The sequence below is a fragment of the Capra hircus genome, chromosome 23 (genome assembly GCF_001704415.2).
Source record: "Capra hircus breed San Clemente chromosome 23, ASM170441v1, whole genome shotgun sequence".
Lineage (NCBI taxonomy): Eukaryota > Metazoa > Chordata > Mammalia > Artiodactyla > Bovidae > Capra > Capra hircus.
Window position 1 is genome coordinate 6,782,532 of NC_030830.1, and position 18,531 is coordinate 6,801,062.

Consider the following 18,531-nt stretch of genomic DNA (forward strand, 5'->3'; position numbering starts at 1 on the left):
TTATGTTTTTTAATGTATATCTGTGTCTTCCTTTGCAAAACAGAGCTCTGAGTGTAGGAAAATTGACTTCTAATTTCTATCTATGTCACTGGCTTTCTTTGGGTCTGGATAAGAAGAATAATTACCCCATGCCCACTTCAGAGGGATATGTGGGTAGTTACAAAGAATTTTGCAAACTATTCTTAGGGCAGGAGCATGCTCAGTCGTGTCCAACTCTTTGTGACCCTGGGAACTGTAGCCCACTAGGCTCCTTTGTCCATGGCATTTTCCAGGCAGGAATACTGGAGTGAGTGGGTTGCCATTTCCTTCTCCAGGGTATCTTCCCAACCAAGGGATCAAACCTGCATCTCCTCTGTCTCCTGCATTGGCAGGTGGATTCTTTTACCACTGTGCCACCAGGGAAAGTCCCATCTTAGGGCAGAGTATCAGTCTAATGTCACATGGTTTAGTATAGCCGCAGTATCAACTATTAATACACTGTTGCAGGCAGGCAAGAAGGGCTGGGGAGGTTCCTTTGGCCAATAGGAGTGAGGCAATGCAAAAGGGAGAAAAGAGGTGAGACCAAGAAAAGCCAAAAGGAGGTGTCCATGTTAGTGTTTGTTCCCTAGACTTTAACAGTCTTTTTGGAGCATTTCCCATCTTCAGCAACAAGTCTCCACTGGCTGGGAGGAGACTAGGAACCCAGAGCCACCACTGGATATAGTTCATCTGGCTTTGACAAGGAAAAAGCAAATAGGTTGGAGTATTTATTAATTTTTTTAATGTTGATCATTTGGTGACTCAGACAATAAAGAATTTGCGTCCCATGCAGGAGACCCAGGTTTGATCGGGTCAGGAAGGGCATGTTGGAGAAGGGCATGGCATCCCACTCCAGTATGCTCGCCTCGAAAATCCCATGGACAGAGGGGCCTGGCAGGCTACAGTCCGCAGAGTTGCAAAGACTCGGACATGACTGAGCAACGAACCTGAAGTGTTATGCTCATTTATGCCCCCCAAGTTTCTCAAAGATTTCTCATTCCTGGGTCAATTCTGTCTTAACATACTTGCCAATCAATATACATCATCTGAACAGAGATAACTGATGCTAAGAAAGGGAAATTAGGACTGATTTTTATTACCTTCACACAGGACAGTGCTGGTTCCAAATATTTATATAGATTGGCTTTAAGAATTTCCACGTGCTTGATAGTAGAGACTGGGGGTTTGGCCATGAAGTGGTGTTTGCGCATCAAGCTTGCAGTTTTCAGTTGGATGTCATGCTTCTTTGAGGTAGCTGGAGGAGGAATGTTGATGATTGGAGTCAGGGCAGGCTTTTGGCTAAAGATGCTCAATGACCTCTCCACTCAATCTACTTCTTTGAGATTTCAAGGAACTTAGATATTGTGGCTAAAGTAATAAACATTCTAGGTTTTGGATTTCATTTGCGCAGGTGTCATTAAATCTGTGTGAAGCTGTTCAACTGATGATGAGCTCTGTCATTTGCAAATCCATTCACTGATTCATCTAATCTACAAACCACCACCCTAAATGAAAATCAAGGATACTGCTACAGCTACATCTCGAGATGTTACATTTTGAGAAATCCCCTAACTCAGCATTGACATTCAGAAGGTCCTAAACCTGGAGAAGGAAATGGCAACCCATTCCAGTATTCTTGCCTGGATAATCCCATGGATAGAGGAGCCTGGCGGGCTACAGTCCAGGGGTCACAAGGAGTTGAACAAAACTGAAGTGACTTAGCATGCACACTGCCCAAGAAAACTCAAACCTCAGAGGAAATAAAAAATACACTACAGAAATCCAGTGGCTCTGCTGAAGTTGCAAGAAAGGGTGATCGTCTTTGCTTGGTGCTTTGAGTGTCTTGCCCTCTGCTCTAAGGAAGGGATAGGGAGGTCGTGGGGGGTAGGGAGGAGTGTGGTTTTCTGATCACAACTCAAATGGCACTGTTTGAATTATATAATGGAGCCGCTGGGAGTCAGGTGACAGGCTCACTGAGTAATTCCCTGCAGAAGGAGACAAACTGCATGTTAAAAAGCTCAACAAATACTCCGAAAAGAGAAAAAAAAAAAAAGCAGAGCCCAGGCTGTGAGTTCCAGACTTCCAAGCTGCAGCCTCCTCTGAATTCTCTCTGAGCTGAAACAGCTGGGCGAGCTGGCAGAGTCCCAGGCCTCCCGAGGCTGCGGAGAGCCAAAGCTAAGTGCAGGTCGGGGGCTCCTGTCTGGATCACCGGGTTACTTTCTGTTTCATTTCGAAATGTGCCCTGTTTCTGAAACTGGTGACTCCCCATGCCAAGGAAAACGCAGGACTCCTTGGAGACGCCAGCCAGGCTTTTAAGAACTGGGGCTTTGCGAAGGTAAGAAGCTATCTGCGGCCGGCTGGGGGCTGCCTCCTGGGAGTGGTCTGGGTGCGAGGAGGAAACGAGCCAGGAGGAGTCTGCTAACTTGTTCTGGGATCTGAAGGAAGCTGGAGAAACCGTCTGTGAGGGGTTTTAAGGTTAGGGAAGGGATGAAGATGGACCCTTCCTGCCTGGATGGGCGGCCACCCGGTCCTTGATGAGTTAAATTCATCCCCAACTCCTGTCTGATCTTTTCCCCTGCCCCAGTTCCATCCCATGGAGGAGTTGGTCTGCCTGTCTGGGAGCTGGCATGAGCTGGCCTGGGGCTGGGAAGAATGGAGAAGGGGCTGCCTGGCACCGAAAGGCTGTCTGGGCGTGTGTAGCATGTGTATTTCAGAGCCTGACTCTTGAGAAGACTGTTGTTCAGGCTGAGAAAGCACAGCCTCTGGGGAGGCAGAGAGCAGAGGAAGATACATGTGTGAGCAGAGAGCTTGGGAAATCTGCGAGGTAGGCATTTGAATCATAAATAATTTAATTGCTGTTTGTGTGTTAGTTGGATTGAGTATTGGTTTTATATTTTGTTCCGTTTGGGGACTTCCTCCTTTCTGGAGCTGCCAGTATCAGTTGATTGGGTTTTTCAATCTTCGGACTTTGGTTCATTGGCTCTCTTGAAACCCACTGGTGCCCTGGTAGATGGCTGGAAGTCAGAGATTGATTAGACAACTGCGGCTGTTTTCTCAGATCTGGGGGGATTCATTTGCAAATCTCACTGCCATGGAGACTTGCTGGGAGACCTGGACGCCTGCGGAGGTAGCCAGCTCTTAGGAACCTCAGGAAGTTTCTGACTTAAAGAGACAGGAAAGGAAAAAAAAAAAAAAATCGAACCAGCAGTTAATTCCAGGAAGGTGGGTGCAGGGAAACGTTGTCAAGGATCAAAAAGAAGCATGACTAAGAAAATGACAGGATGAGTAAAGGAACAGGTTGGTGGGATCCCAGATGGGCTGTGGCATTTTGAGGTTTGCAGCATAGAGATAAAAATCAATAAGCAAACTGATAACAGCTCACTTGTTTTGAATAAGAAATGCTACAATGGATCTCCTCGGAGCCCCCGGCGCCCCTCCTCCCCCCACCGACTGCTAGAGAACCTGAGAAATAGGCAGGGTGTGAATTTGGAAGAGTTCATCACTAACTGCTATTTTGTTTGACCACAGGAGATGCGCTAAGCAAAATATGGGGATGTCAGAATCAAAGGGAAAGTGTACTCAGAATAATGCCTATAGAGATGTTATCAAGTTTCTGCTGTCCTTCCCCAGTTCTCCATCCTGCTCCCAGTTTGGGGCAGACTGTATGATTTGAATGTATCTTATAAAAACTCCTTAGACTGATACAATTATCACTGCAAAAGGATATTCAGGTACTAGAATAAAAATGATCTTGAGCCAGGGGTTTCTTTTTTAAATTTATTTTTAATTGGAGGATAATTACAATATTGTGTTGGTTTCTGCCATTCATCAACATGAATCAGCCATAGGTATACCCCATATGTCCCCTCCCTTTTGAACCCCAACCTCCTCCGACCCCATCCCACCCCTCTAAGTTGTCACCGAGCACTGGATCTGAGCTCCCTGCATCACACAGCAAATCCAGTGACATCTGTTTTACGTATGTTAATGTATATGCTTCAGTGTTCCTCTCTCAGTTCATCCCACACCATCCTTCCCGAGTCAGTGGTTCTTAAATCTTTGAGATTATGTAGCGTATTTGGGAATTGAAAAGACTTAGTAGATGGTGAATTTCTAGACTCCTCTCTCTGTTGTGGCCAGACACCCATCTTCTGATGCTCAACAAACAAGACTAAACTGACAACAAAGCCAAACGGCGTAGCATAATGAGGTTTCTAATTAAAGCCCACTTTGGAAATATGATCGATAGCATAATATTATAAATATTCACAATAGAAGAAAACAACTTATGGAGCTCCTTTTGCAAGCCATGTCAGTCCCTCAAGGAAGCACCACTTAAATAATTAATGTCAGCACGCTGAGTTCTTTTTTATCAAGATTTCTGTTGGTTGAAACTTGCTGGAAATCTGCATTTCTGCACTTCAATAATATAATGAGGGTGGAATTTGCTAAGGATGACCTCCAGACACTGCAGGAGCCATCGGCGCCTTCCAAATCACAGAAGAGAACACCATGCTCTGAATAGTTTCAGTTTTGAGTGCATTTTTCTTCTCTAATTCTTTAAAATTTGGTAATCTGCCTGAATTGTAGTGCCTACTTTTTCACAGGCTATAATCTGCCTGCCAAGCAAGAGACTCAAGTTCAGTCCCTGGGTGGAAGATCCCTTGGAGAAGGAAATGGCAACCCACTCCAGTATTCTTGCCTGAGAAATCCCATGGACAGAGGAGGTTGATGGGCTATAGTCCATGGGATCACAAAGAGTCAGACTCGACTGACTAAATAACAGATGTTTTCCACACCAAGAACCAGGGCTTGTAGTCTTACAAAGGACTTGTGTAAGAAAGTGCTTTCAGTATAAGAGAGTTTGGAAAATGCAGTTCAGATGCCAAGTTGCAGTTCAGATGTCCACTTCTGGGACAGTTCAATAGTTTACGGGACAGCTGGTCAGAAGATGTAAAATTGGGAAGCTCTTGAAAATCTCATCCTCAAAGAAATATAGATTCTTTGGTTAAAAGAATAAGACTTTTGTGTTCAGATTGACTTGGGTCTCAATCCATTTCTGTCATCTGTTCAATGAGTGAGCCTGGGCAAGTTTCTTGACTTTTCTGAGGTTTAGTTTCTTCCTCTGTAAAATGGGGTAGTGAAGTACTTTCCTGGGAGGTTGTATGGGAGTAAATGAAATAATATGTGAACAGAGCAGCACCTAATATAGTTTCCGTGTTACTAAGAAACAGAGTTTCCTTCTTAATAATGCAGAAGAAAATCACTTTAGATAATCCATAGCTAGCGGATAACCGGTAACCACTGTATTTGTCTGCCAGGAATTCTGTAACAAAATACCACTATTTTGGGTAAGCTGGGATGGCTTAAACAACAGAAATTTATTTTCTTGCAGCCCTGGAGGCTGGAAGCCCAACATCGAGATGTTGGCAGAGTTGTTGTTTCCTGAGACCTCTCTTCTTGGCTTGAAAATGGTCACTGTCTCGCTGGGTCCTCACACAGCCTTTCCTCTCTGTGAACACCCACATGCCTTTTCCTCTTATCAGGAAAGTGAAAAAGTGAAAGTGAAGTTGCTCAGTCATGTCCAACTCTTTGCGACCCTGTGGGCTTGTAGACTACCAGGCTCCTCCGTCCATGGAATTTTCCAGGCAAGAGTACTGGAGTGGGTTGCCATTTCCTTCTCCAGGGGATCTTCCCGACTCAGGGATCGAACCCGGGTCTCCTGCATTGCAGGCAGACGCTTTACCATCTGAGCCACCTGGGAAGCACCCCCCCAACTCCCCCACCCCAGCATCCTATTGGATTTGGACCCCACCCATATGACCTGATTGATTGATGGCTCAGGTCTTAGTGGAGGCTCCAGGGATCTTCATTAAGGACACAGCCTTAGCTGCCCCGAGGCATATGGGATCTTAGTTCCCTGACCAAGGATTGAACCTGTGTACCTGGCATTGGCAGGCGGATTTTTAACTATTGGACCACCAGAGATGACTTACCTCATTTAGTTTTGATTATCTCTTTCTAGGCCCCATCTCCAAATACAGTCACATTCTGAGGTACTGGGGATTAGGGCTTCAACATATTAACTTGGGTGGAACATAATTCATCCCCATCAGTTCAGTTCAGTCACTCAGTCATGTCTGACTCTTTGCGATCCCATGAATTGCAGCACGCCAGGCCTCCCTGTCCATCACCAACTCCAGGAGTTCACTCAAACTCACCTCCATCGAGTCAGTGATGCCATCCAGCCATGTTGTCCCCTTCTCCTTCTGCCCCCAATCCCTCCCAGCATCAGAGTCTTTTCCAATGAGTCAACTCTTCTCATGAGGTGGCCAAAGTACTGGAGTTTCAGCTTTAGCATCATTCCTTCCAAAGAAATCCCAGGGCTGATCTCCTTCAGAATGGACTGTTTGGATCTCCTTGCAGTCCAAGGGACTCTCAAGAGTCTTCTCCAGCACCACAGTTCAAAAGCATCAATTCTTCAGCGCTCAGCCTTCTTCACAGTCCAACTCTCACATCCATACATGACCGCTGGAAAAACCATAGCCTTGACTAGACGAATCTTTGTTGGCAAAGTAACGTCTATGCTTTTGAATATGCTATCTAGGTTGGTCATAACTTTTCTTCCAAGGAGTAAGCATCTTTTAATTTCATGGCTGCAATCACCATCTGCATAACACCTATCAATTAAAAGGTATATTCTTGTTCTAGGAATTTGTCAGATTTGTAAAAGAAGATGGCATCTCTCAAAAGGAAAATGATGTCTTAATTGCCATAGGGGTATCATGCCTTGGAAGACAGCCTGGTAGACCGAGGCCAAGAGTCAAGAGAAGCTGGCCCTCCCTGGCATATTTCAGCTAAGAGGGAGAACGAGGACCTTGTGTTGTTCACTTCCACCTGAGTGTTCTGTAAAGAACTAGCGGATTGTTGCTGGCAGGGCTACATGTCTATGGTGACAGCTGTTCCTGGAGGATGGATTTAACACTGTTTGGGATTGGATGCTCCTCTGAGGTCAAAAGTAGTATGGCATTCCATGGGCTCAGCGTTCTACTTGCTTTCAATGTTCTGTCTCCTTAAGGAAATCTAAGACTGGTCCCGCTGCCTGAGCTTCTCCTGTGCCCAGCTGGTGATGTGCACTTTTCACTATTTCCCTAATCAGTCTCCAACTTTCCCAGGTCCCATTCAGTAGGAACCATGATATTCAGTGACACGATTGCCTGAAGTGTACACATATGTGCATACACACACACCTTTATTTATTCTACAGACAGAATTTGTGAGTGGAGAGGAAGACGATTTGTAAGTGATATGTACCCATTACTTCCTTTCTGAATTTCAGATCCTTGATTTCAGAGAAAGCAATAGGGAGCCCAGCTCATCGCTGAGATATCCACACAAACATGGGAACTGAGGGGAACTGATGCCTTTTCTGAATTCACAGGCCTGAAAGGGCTTGAAGCAGAAAGTCAGGGAAGAGCAGGTGATTCACAGATGTACACAGATAAGGGTGGGGGTGCCCCTCCTACCTCACCCCCTCCCCATTCGCAGCTGCCCCATTAGCTGCTGTTCTTTTCAGCTCATACTGTAAACAAGTGTCATCTTTGCTGTCTGTTTAGGCTCATGCTCTGCGCTTTTTGTTGTTGTTGTTGTTGCTTTTTGGTGGGGACCTTGCTATTTAAAATAGTCCCCATGTGTAGTACTGAAGTGTGTGGTGTTCCTAAGTGCACGAGGGCTGTGATATGCTTTGTGGAGACAAGAGTGTGTGTTACACATGCCTTGTTCAGATGTCTCATTGTGGTGTTGGCCACAAGTTCAAAGTTAATGGATCAACAATATAGGTGGCGCTAGTGGTAAAGAGCCTGCCTGCCATTGCAGGAGACACATAGGAGACGTCGGTCCTATCTCCGGGTCAGGAAGATCCCCTGGAGGAGGAGATGGCAGCCCACTCTAGTATTTTTGCCTGGATAATCCCATGGACAGAGGTGCCTGGTGGGCTATGGTCCATAGGGTCGCAAAGAGTCAGACGCGACTGAAGTGGCTTTGCACACACACAAGAGGTCTTTAAACAGAAACATACCTAAGACAAGGAATTAATGATCAGTTGATGAAAACATTGATTGCGGAGCCTCAGAAACCTAACCCTGTACTCCCCTAGGAATAGCACCTCAGTGTTTCACTAATTCAGTATGTATGGTGACTTCATAGATCTACTGCACATATCAGAAAGACACTGGGAATTACTTTTCCACAAAGATGCAGACTGGGGTTGGAAGAGATAACGACCTTGTCCGAGGCCATGTAGTAGCAGGCACAAAACCAGTTTACAATAATGTGGTGATTATTGTGGTTGTTCAGTTGCTTAGTTGTGTCCGACTCTTTGTGACCCCATGGACTGCAGCGTACCAGGCTTCCCTATCTTTCACTGTCTCTCGAACTGGGATTAAAGATCGGGCTTGAAAACAGACATGCCAGTTATGTTTGAAGCACTCACTGTTTTCCAGATATTGTTAAGAGGGTCTAGCTGAATGATCTCATTGAATCCTCACAACAGCCTTATAAGACAGAGATTATTATGCCCATTTAACAGATAAGGACAGTGAGGCTCAAAGAAGGAAAGTAACTTGCCCAAGGACACCCTGCTTATAAAAAACAGAGCAGAGGTTTCAGACCCAGGCAGAGTGACCCTGGAAGTTGTAATTACAGAGACAAGTTTTGTGGTTTAAGATCTTGGAGAAAGAGCTCCATTAATGGTAATAGTACCCTATCTTGTTCTCTAGTTTCTTTTTTTTAATTTTAATTTTTCCAATATCCCATCTTTACACTACGTGGTTTCCTACTTTCCATGTTATTTTGCTCAAATTCTTCTTTCCCCCAAGAATGCTCTTCTTCTCTCCGAGGTTTTAGATTTCTTTCTTTCTTTTTTAATGTTGCAAGGGGGTAAAGTTATTTGGTAGGTGCAGAAATTGAACACTTTATGTTATATTGTGCTATTTAATTTTAAAAGTTTGAACATTTCAAGGTTTCCTAGAATGTAATATATGTTACTTATTCTCTGAATATTACTCAGGCATAAAACAGAATCAAATCTTGCCATCTGAAACAACATGGATAGATCTAGAGGGTACTATCCTGAGTGAAATGTCAGACAGACAAAGACAAACATCCCATGGTTTCACTTACAGGTAGACTCTAAAAAACAAATGAACAGATAAAACAGAACAGAAACAGATTCCGAGATACAGAGAATAAACTGGTGGTTGCCAGAGCAGTGGGGCAATGAGTGAAAATGATGAGGAAGATGAAAATGTACAACCTTTCAATTATAAAACAGATGAGTCATGGGGTATATAGTCAATGATATTGTCATAACATTGCATGGGGACAGATGGTAACTAGACTTATCCTGGTGGTTATTTTGCAATGTATAAAAATATTAGTCACTATGTTGTACATCTGAAGCTAATATAATATTGTAAGTCAATTATACTTCAATTTAAAAAAGAAGAATTCTCCTAATCACTCTTTTCATTTCACACTAATAGTGTTATGGTTTATTTACAGATGTTCTCATTAATAGAGGAAATATGATTATGCTGTTTGTGTATTAGATTTGAATAACCTGACATAAAATGACATGCTCCTTGTTTTGCGTTTCATCTTGGATATCAGATACCTTTGAACATTTTTAAAGATATAGAGTCTCTCATTAAGTTTCCCAAATCTGTATCACCGAGACTCATTTGCCTATGTCCTTGTGATATTAAGAAATTATACCCTTCCCTTAACACTTAGGTATTAAGGGTTATTTCCACAGGACTCCTAGTAGTACTGTGCCTGGAGATAGAATAGTTTCCAAAAACAGAATCTTTCTTTTAAAAAGTGCCAGAGCTGTTTATTATGTTAAAAAGCAAGCAAGCAAACATATTAACAGCATCTAATAGGGAAAAAAACTCCTGTCAGAATCTTCAGGCTCCGGCTCTCTTTCTAAAATGCACCCTCAGATATAGAGAAGGTGGGCTTTCTCTCTGGCCACACGGAAGATGCCTCCCAGGGCTGTGAACTCCATCAAAACATTTCTGCTCACAGAGTTCAAAGGCTGGAGGTTGTAAGAACAGATAGCCTGAATCTCTGTAGGTAAGTGGGAAAGAGTTCACCTACAAAGGAGCTGCTATTCTTTGAAATAACGCAAGTCTGAAACCCTTCCTTTGTAAATTAGAAACAAACCTCCTGAACTGTTCTGAAACCCAGAGAGGGTTTCAATACTGCTGGCGAACTGTTCCATATACTCAGTCAACTATGACGCTTAGGTGAGCAAATTCTGTTTGTATTGAGATCTGGTAATTTCGGAACAAAGGCAAAGAAAAAGAAACCTTAAGGAATCTTGGTCCTATTCTTAAACTGCCAGGGCATGAAAGGGCACTGGGAAAACATGAAGCCATGTTTGATTCCACGAACACTTGAAACCATCCTTCAAATATTCTGGATGGAATAAAGTCCAAAGTGTTTTGCCAAACCCCAGGGAAATTAGCTCCATATGTTTCTGATTTATTTATAGTTTAATCATCAAAATATTGCTTTGCAGGGACTGGTTATGTCCAAGAAACCTTTTATGAGCCATTTTAAAACATTATCTTGAAAACAGGAAGCCCTGTTTTGCCAAGAGCTAGCAGATGCCTGAGCAGAGCTCTCCATATTGCCTTTGTGGAGTCTCCACTCACTAAAAATAAAGAAATCCTTCAGGGGTGATAACCCGAGAGGAAGAGGGAAGGTGACTGTAGGCTTCCATGATTTCCACTCAAACTCATTCTCTTTTATGCCCTTTTCACAATATTCCATTTGTGTGTTAGTCACTCAGTCACGTCCGACTCTTTGCAATCCCAGAGACCGTAGCCCACCAGGCTCCTCTGTCCATGGGATTCTCCAGGCAAGAAAACTGGAGTGGGTTGCCATTCCCTTCTCCAGGGGATCTTCCTGACCCAGGAATCAAACCTGGGTCTCCTACATTGCAGGCAAATTATTTATTGTCTGAGCCACCAGGGAAGCCCGTTTGCTAAATGATAATTCAGGAGGTAACTTCTCTACCAAAATTGTGTTAAGATCTTAGTCCTTACAAACCAAAGGTCGAATTTCTTAGAAAACAGCAGCTTCAAAGGAGCCATTGTATGTATTAATAGGAAAACACTTTTTCTCTTTATTTTGGAGTTTTTAAAAAATAAACTAAAATTCTCAAGAATATTTTTTTAAAGCCTCTTAGAGGGGCTTTACATAATGTTTATGCTGGTTTTTTTTTTTTTTTTCTCTCATTGCTCTTCCTCAGTGGTTCCACGCTTCTCTGTCCATGGGATTTTCCAGGCAAGAGTACTGGAGTGGGTTGCCGTTTCCTTCTCCAGGGGATCTTCCTGACCCAGGGATCAAACCCAGGTCTCCTGCATTGCAGGCAGATGCTTTACCCTCTGAGCCACCAGGGAAGCCCCTTAAAGTAAGTTTCCGGATCAGTTTAAAGTGGGAAATTGTTAGAAATGAAGATTCTCTGAGCCCACCTCACATTGACTGCTCCCAAGGGGTTCTCAGACTACCCATATGTCAGAGTCATTGAGGGCTTCAGTGATTTCCCGCTGAGCTCCGCCCCTAGAGTCTCTGATTCAGTCAGTCTGGGTGTGTGCCCTGACAACTTGTATTTCTTCCAAGTGCCCAGCTGATGCTGCTGGTCTTGGGACCCCACTTGGAGAACCATTACGCTCTTCCCAGTCTTCACCACTGGCTCACCATTGAGTAGAAGTTCAATTCAGTTCAGTCACTTAGTCGTGCCCGACTCTTTGCTACCCCATGGACTGCAGCACGCCAGGCTTCCCTATCCATCATCCACTCCCAGATCTTACTCAAACTCATGTCTATCAAGTTGGTGATGCCATCCAACCGTCTCATCCTCTGTCATCCCCTTCTCCTCCTGCTTTCAATCTTTCCCAGCATCAGGCTCTTTTCCAATGAGTCAACTGTTTGCATGAGGTGGTCGAAGTATTGGAGTTTCAGCTTCAGCATCAGTCCTTCCAATGAATATTCAGGACTGGTTTCCTTTAGGATGGGTTGGTGGGATCTCCTCGCAGTCCAAGAGACTCTCAAGAGTCTTCTCCAGCACCACAGTTCAAAAGCATCAGTTCTTCGGCACTCAGCTTTCTTTATTGTCCAACTCTTACATCCATACATGACCACTGGAAAAACCATAGCTTTGGCTAGATGGACATTTGTTGGCAAAGTAATTTCTCTGCTTTTAAATATGCTGTCTAGGTTTATCCTAGCTTTTCTTCCAAGGAGCAAGCATCTTTTAATTTCATGACGGCAGTCACCATCTGCTGTGATTTTGGAGCCCAAGAGTGTTGAGTGGAAAGGAGAGATTAAAGCAGATTACTTGAGGATGTGTTTCAAGGACTTAACAAGGATATGATCTGTGTAAACTCCTATAGACCATTGTTCATGGCTGAAGAAATGAAGTAGTTTCTGTAACTGGCCTCCACAAGATTTAGTTTATAAAATAGGAGTACCACCAAGCCAACATATATAGAATACCTACAGTTTTCAGAGATTTTCGTGGATTAGAATGTCTTCAGGCTTTAAAATGATTTGTAAGTAGGAACTAAACACATCTGGTGACGTGAGCTTTTTCTGTCATTAAAATGTGAGAGAACGTTCATTGCACAGTTAAATGCAATTGCTTAAAGTATATTGAGCGTATCATGGGGAAAACGTCTTCGGTGAGAATTGTGTAATGGAGACTGTTGACTATACTGATCTTCAGGCAAATCAAGAAGCTGGGTTCAGTGAAAGCATTTCAGCAGAGAGGTGTGCTACTCTGTGATGAGCTGACAATACGAAGAACTCATGGAACCTCCTTGTTAGAAGGGGTTCTCGATCTTCCAAATACATTAGAATCACCTGGGAATCTTGCTAAAGAGCCGACGCTGATTGGGCAGGTCTAGAGCTGGGCTCGAGGTACTGCGTTTCTAAGTCTTCCAGAAGATGCTAATGCTGGAAAAGCAAGGTTCTAGAGTAGTGGTTCATGACCCAGGGAAGCCTTTGAAAAATTCTAAATCAGACGTGCTGGCTAGGACTCAGGCATAGGTGTTTTTAAAGCACCTCAGGTGATTCAAATTTGTAGCCAGCATTGAGATGGTCTAACCTAGAAAAGCAGAGTTCCTATTTCTTGGCCACCTCTCTCAAAGTCAGATGCCTTGCTGGAGTCTTTGGTGAGTATCAGACTGCGGTGAATTCATACTTGACTTCTCTAGTAAGAGGCTGAAGTGCCTATTTCTATGTTGCTGATAAAAGAAAGAGTTAGAAGCTTTAGATTCCTGTTGTGTTGACTGCAGACAGAGTTAGCATCTAGCTCTGAAAATTTACCAACTGCTCTTGTATTCTCTCCCCCACAGAGGTTCTCCATTCTTACTGTCTTTTCTTCGACACAGTTTTTTTTTTATTATTATTTTAAAAAATGTTTAACTTCCTTATTTACTCTTATAAGTGAGCTACAGATATAACATTTAACTAGGGGTACGACCAGCATTGATACACCAACAAAAATGCTTGAGTACTTAGACATATTTGAGAACTCAGAACCCTGCACACACACACACACACACACACACACACACACACACACACACACACACACACACACACACACACACACACAGAAAATTTTGCTTTAAAGATGTCAAGAGCAGATGTTACCATCCACTTGTCTCCCAGCATAAAATAAACATAATCTGACTTCTGTGGAACATCTGATTCTGGTTATAACTGCACCCCAGTGGATCTTTTTGGATGAGTCACTTTCAAAGTGCGCCCGTAAGCACCCGTAAGTAGCTGAATGTGCTATGTGTGGCTGGGTAATTAAATTTTGTATACTTAAACGTTGGAGACTGTCTGCCAAATACAATTATTTCAGTTGTAGCCTAATTGATGCTGAACTTCTCTTCCTCACAGTAATTAGCCAACAGGTGCTGTTTCTTCTGAAGTTCTCTTCTCATTTCTGATTAAAAATAAATATCTATGGCAAAGTAGAAATGGATGTATCTTTGTTTATTGTGGTAGATGGATACAGAAGCAATTTGCCTAATAACTGTATCAAGCTACTTAAACGTTAAACCCAAACGAAGGGAACCTAAGTGCCCAGCCTGTTTTAGAAGTTAAATTAATCTGCCCCAAAGCCATGCTTCTCCCACCTCAGTTTTTTGGCCAGCAATATTGGCCACCTCATGTGAAGAGTTGACTCACTGGAAAAGACTCTGATGCTGGGAGGGATAGCGGGCAGGAGGAGAAGGGGACGACAGAGGATGGATGGCATCACTGACTCAATGGACATGAATCTGAGTGAACTCTGGGGAGTTGGTGATGGACAGGGAGGCCTGGCGTGCTGTGATTCATGGGGTCGCAAAGAGTCGGACACGACTGAGTGACTGAACTGAACTGATTATGATGACAGGCTAATAAAGCATGAAGATTTTGGATGCCATATAAATGTTGCCCTTTTTATGCTGTGAGTAGTTCATGGGCATGAATCTAAGAATAAAGGACACAATGATCATTGCAAAACTTGTCTTTTTAACCGTATCTCCATGAATTGAAACTGTGTGGTAACAATCAATAGAAGGGGGAACAGAAAGGAGGTGGCTGGGACAGGCAGGAAGAGATGCTTCACGCTCTTTGGTACAGCACATCCGCTGATGTGAGCCCCTGTGCTCTCCACCCTGGCTCGTGTGTGTGTGTGCTCAGATGCTTCACTCGTGTCCAACTCTCTGTGACCTCATGGACTGTAGCCTGCCAGGCTTCTCTGTCCATGGGATTTTCCAGGCAAGAATCCTGGAGCCGGTTGCCATGCCGTCCTCTAGGGGCTCTTCCCTTGGAATTAACTCAATGAGCTCATGTTCCTGGGTGAGCAGCACTAACCGGCTAGTGCTAGAGGAAATATTTTGGGATCCATTTTGTTACTGACTAGGGTTCTCGGCTTCCTCAATCAATAGAAATTGATCAGGAGAGATCGAGAACAAATAAGTTTCCCTTGCTTGCTTGCTTCGGGGAGGAAGGGCAACCTCGTTCCTTATCTGCTTTTGTATGGCTTTTCAGAAGTGGCAGTTGGGTTTTTCTGTCTTTCTGTATCTTTTTTGTCCACAATCCCACCCAACTGCCCATGTAAGCAGTTATTTTTTAGTCCCTTAAAGTTTCTTGGTGTTTTGTTGCTCCTGGAAGCGTTGCATCCGAGGGTCTCAGGTCCCAGCCTGTCTCCCTCTCACTTGTTTCCTTTCTGATTTCATTAATTTCCAATAGCATTTCCAGTGCTTGCCTGCAGCTCCCAGTAGCATGGGGCCTGAAACTCATCTCTTAGCCTCTTTGCACACCACACTTTACCTGTGTTCCTGTCAGTACTTGGATTTCAGAGTCTGTCACAGATGCAGAGTTGGCCACCCTATCACTTACGACACACCCTACATTCCTGGTGAGAAATTTCCTGCCCAACTTCATCCCCAAGGATCCCACTCCCATGGTGACAACTTTAGCCGCCCATCAGCAACAATACAGCAGAGCACCTAGAAGCCTGGGGTGGAAGAAGTGAAGTGAAGTAAAGTAGCTCAGTCGTGTCCGACTCTTCGTGACCCTATGGACTGTAGCCCACCAGGCTCCTCCATCCATAGCATTCTCCCGTCAAGAATCCTGGAGTGGGTTGCCATTTCCTTCTCCAGGGGATCTTCCTGAACCAGGGATCGAACCTGGGTCTCCCGCACTGCAGGCAGACTCTTTACCATCTGAGCCACCAGGGAAGCCTGGGGTAAGCAAAATGGAAAGGATATGGCACTCAGATCACTGAAGACGCCCAGGTAGTATGGAGGGAAGGGAAAGGGGACTGGGAGTCAGCTTCCGTAAACTAGGGGAGTGGATTCCTGCCCTACCTGTCACCCTGCCCCAGACTTTGGGTCCATTTATATGCATCTCTATAACAGTGGGTCTTCTCACCACTGAGACTGGAGGTTTGGAGTGGGAGTTGAGAAGGAAAAAGGGAGCATTTAAATTTGTCCACCCTTAAAAATCATGATTTGAAAGTGTACCCTTTAAATTTCAGTTTCTGGTAATACTGGAAGTTCTGACCAATAAAACCCAGTTCCCTTCAGGGAAACTGTTTAGGTAGACCCTGTTTTCATTTTTGAGAAAAGAAAAGCTGATGTGGAATTTTGACATGATGGTCAGTAAGCTCATGGGTGTCTATTTGTTAAAATTTTGAATATTCTTGAAGCAAGGGCGAACTGCATTTGGAATCCATCTGAGGAAATACAGATTGTGGTTGTGTAGGGCAGGGCGAGAACAAGGAATGAGGGTACATGGGCACTTGTTTGCTTTTTAGGATGTTGAAAATATTTAAAAATTAGATTGTGGTGATGGTTGTACAACTGTGTAAATACACTGAAATTCACTGAATTGTATGCTTAAAATGCATGGATTTTAGGGTATATAAATTATGTCTGAATAAAGCCATTAAAAAGGCATCTTACAAACCCTGCTAAGAAGATTTGATGCTTTCCCAGGTGAGGTGGGAAGGTATTGATGGTGTAGATTCGTGCACCACCTGCATTTTGGCAAGCTCCCTACAGGATTATACACACCGCTGCTGTGCAGGATGGGGTGAGGTTAAGAAAACTGGCCTCTGCTGAGCGTCTGCTGGGCGATAAACGCTGCACAGACCCTTTAGACACATCATCCCATTTAAACCTCATGGCAACCTGCTGGTACCTTTACTCTAGCTGGATGATTTATTGCCGTTGCTATAGAGATGTAACTCTATCGGATCTGAAATGCAGACAACCACTGCCTCACCTCTGAAACAGTTATGGCTCAGAGAAGGGAAACAACTTCCCCAAAGCACACAGACAGTAAGTGGCAGAGCCAGGATCAGAACTCAAGGGATGTCAATCTGTTTGATCTGAGGCTTTGCTCTTTCTATTCTACCCTGCTGCCCTGAGATTGGGGCAGTTAGGATGCTTGGGACTGAAGCACTTGGTAGACTGGTCAGCATTAATACTTTCACACCCTCCTTGGATTAGTTTCTTGTTGCTGATGTAACAAATCACCACAGATTTAGTGGCTTAAAGAAACACAAATTTATACTTTTCTAGTCCTGGAGATCAGAAGACCAGAATCAGTCTCAATAGGTTAAAGTTAGACTTGGTTCCTTCTAGAGGCTCTTGGGGAGAATCCAGGCCCTTGTGTTTTCTGGCTTCTGGAGACCAGTGTTCTCGGCCTCTGGTTCTTTCTTTGCGATGGGACCCCTGCAACTTCTGCTTGTCACCACATGGCCTTTCTCTCCGACTTCACCCTCTTGCTTCCCTTTTATAAGGACTCTTGTGATTCCATTGCCCGTCTGGATAACCCAGGATAATCTCTTCAACTCAAGAGCCCTAGTCCCTTCTATGTGTAAGGTAACATATTCACAGGCTGGGGGACTAGAATGTGAATTTAGTTGGGAGGGGCATTATTCTGCCTACCATACTCCCACTCTAGAAGCCTATGTTTGAAAGAAGTCTTGGAATAAATGTAACCTTCCCTATTTTGACCTTGAACAGAAAAGCTGCTCTTTATTCATAACAACCAAAATCAAGACTTGAATCAAATAGTACTAATTGTATGTCTCCAATTTGTCTCTTGAAACTTTAGAGGAATAAAATAAATAATAGACTTGATGAGGTGCCATTAAGAATATTACTTTCCTTTGAAGCTGTATTATTAGTCAATAAATTGCAGTATTACTTTAATATGTCAAGCCCTCAGAGAGATTTCACTTTAAAGGAATGTGGATGTTGGACAAATGAGAACAAACACACATGTAGGATAGTATTTATCTTGCTCATAAACCTTTTTGAGGCATGCTTTCTCTTCTACAGTGTCATTTAAGACAACTATGTGCTTCATAAGGCACTTTTTAAAAAGGTCAGGGTCTTGTTTTTTAAAGGTTTTGTGTATCTATTGCTCTAGTTTTCACTTCCTACAGCAACATCTGAAATTGTCAAAGTGAGGGACCAAATTACAACAGAAGATAAAGAGCAAATCCTTCCCCCCACTGACCAAAAGCAGAGTATAGAAAAGGGGGTTTACCTACTATTACCCAAGGGTCCAGAGCTTGGAGTGGTTGTTCTCCCAAAGGTGGGAAATTTTACCATATTTTCAACGTACATTCAAAATATTGAATGGTAGGAATTTGGGAGTTGAAGAGGATGGGGTTGTTCGTTTAGCTCTTAGGAAGATTTTCCTGTATATTCTCATCTCTCTTTGACTACTGATGATGCCTTTCTCTATAACTCCTGTCATCTGCACAGAATATATCATCTTCTTAATTTTTTAGTCTCTTAGAGTCAGCATATCACCATGGACTTTTTCTTCTCTTCAATTCAAATCCCATGACAGACTTCTGCTAAAAGTAGTATTTTGGTTCCAAACTGTCCTAAATCCTTAGCCAGGTTTAAGCCTCACTCT

The 18,531-nt window shown here is 43.5% G+C and overlaps 1 protein-coding gene across 6 annotated transcripts in view; it reads left to right on the forward strand.

Moving 5' to 3' along the window:
- PHACTR1 (phosphatase and actin regulator 1) overlaps positions 1 to 18,531 on the forward strand; it is a 517,471-nt gene that overhangs the window by 226,502 nt on the left and 272,438 nt on the right. The window contains exon 1 of one of the 6 annotated variants that reach the window (XM_018039151.1): positions 2,154 to 2,353. The exons of 4 other annotated variants lie outside the window; for them this stretch is intronic. The gene's annotated coding sequence lies outside the window, so the exon portion shown is untranslated. Of the gene's footprint in view, positions 1 to 2,153; positions 2,354 to 2,645; positions 2,843 to 18,531 lie in introns of those variants that run through there. One more of the 6 variants, XM_018039152.1, reaches the window with a different exon arrangement.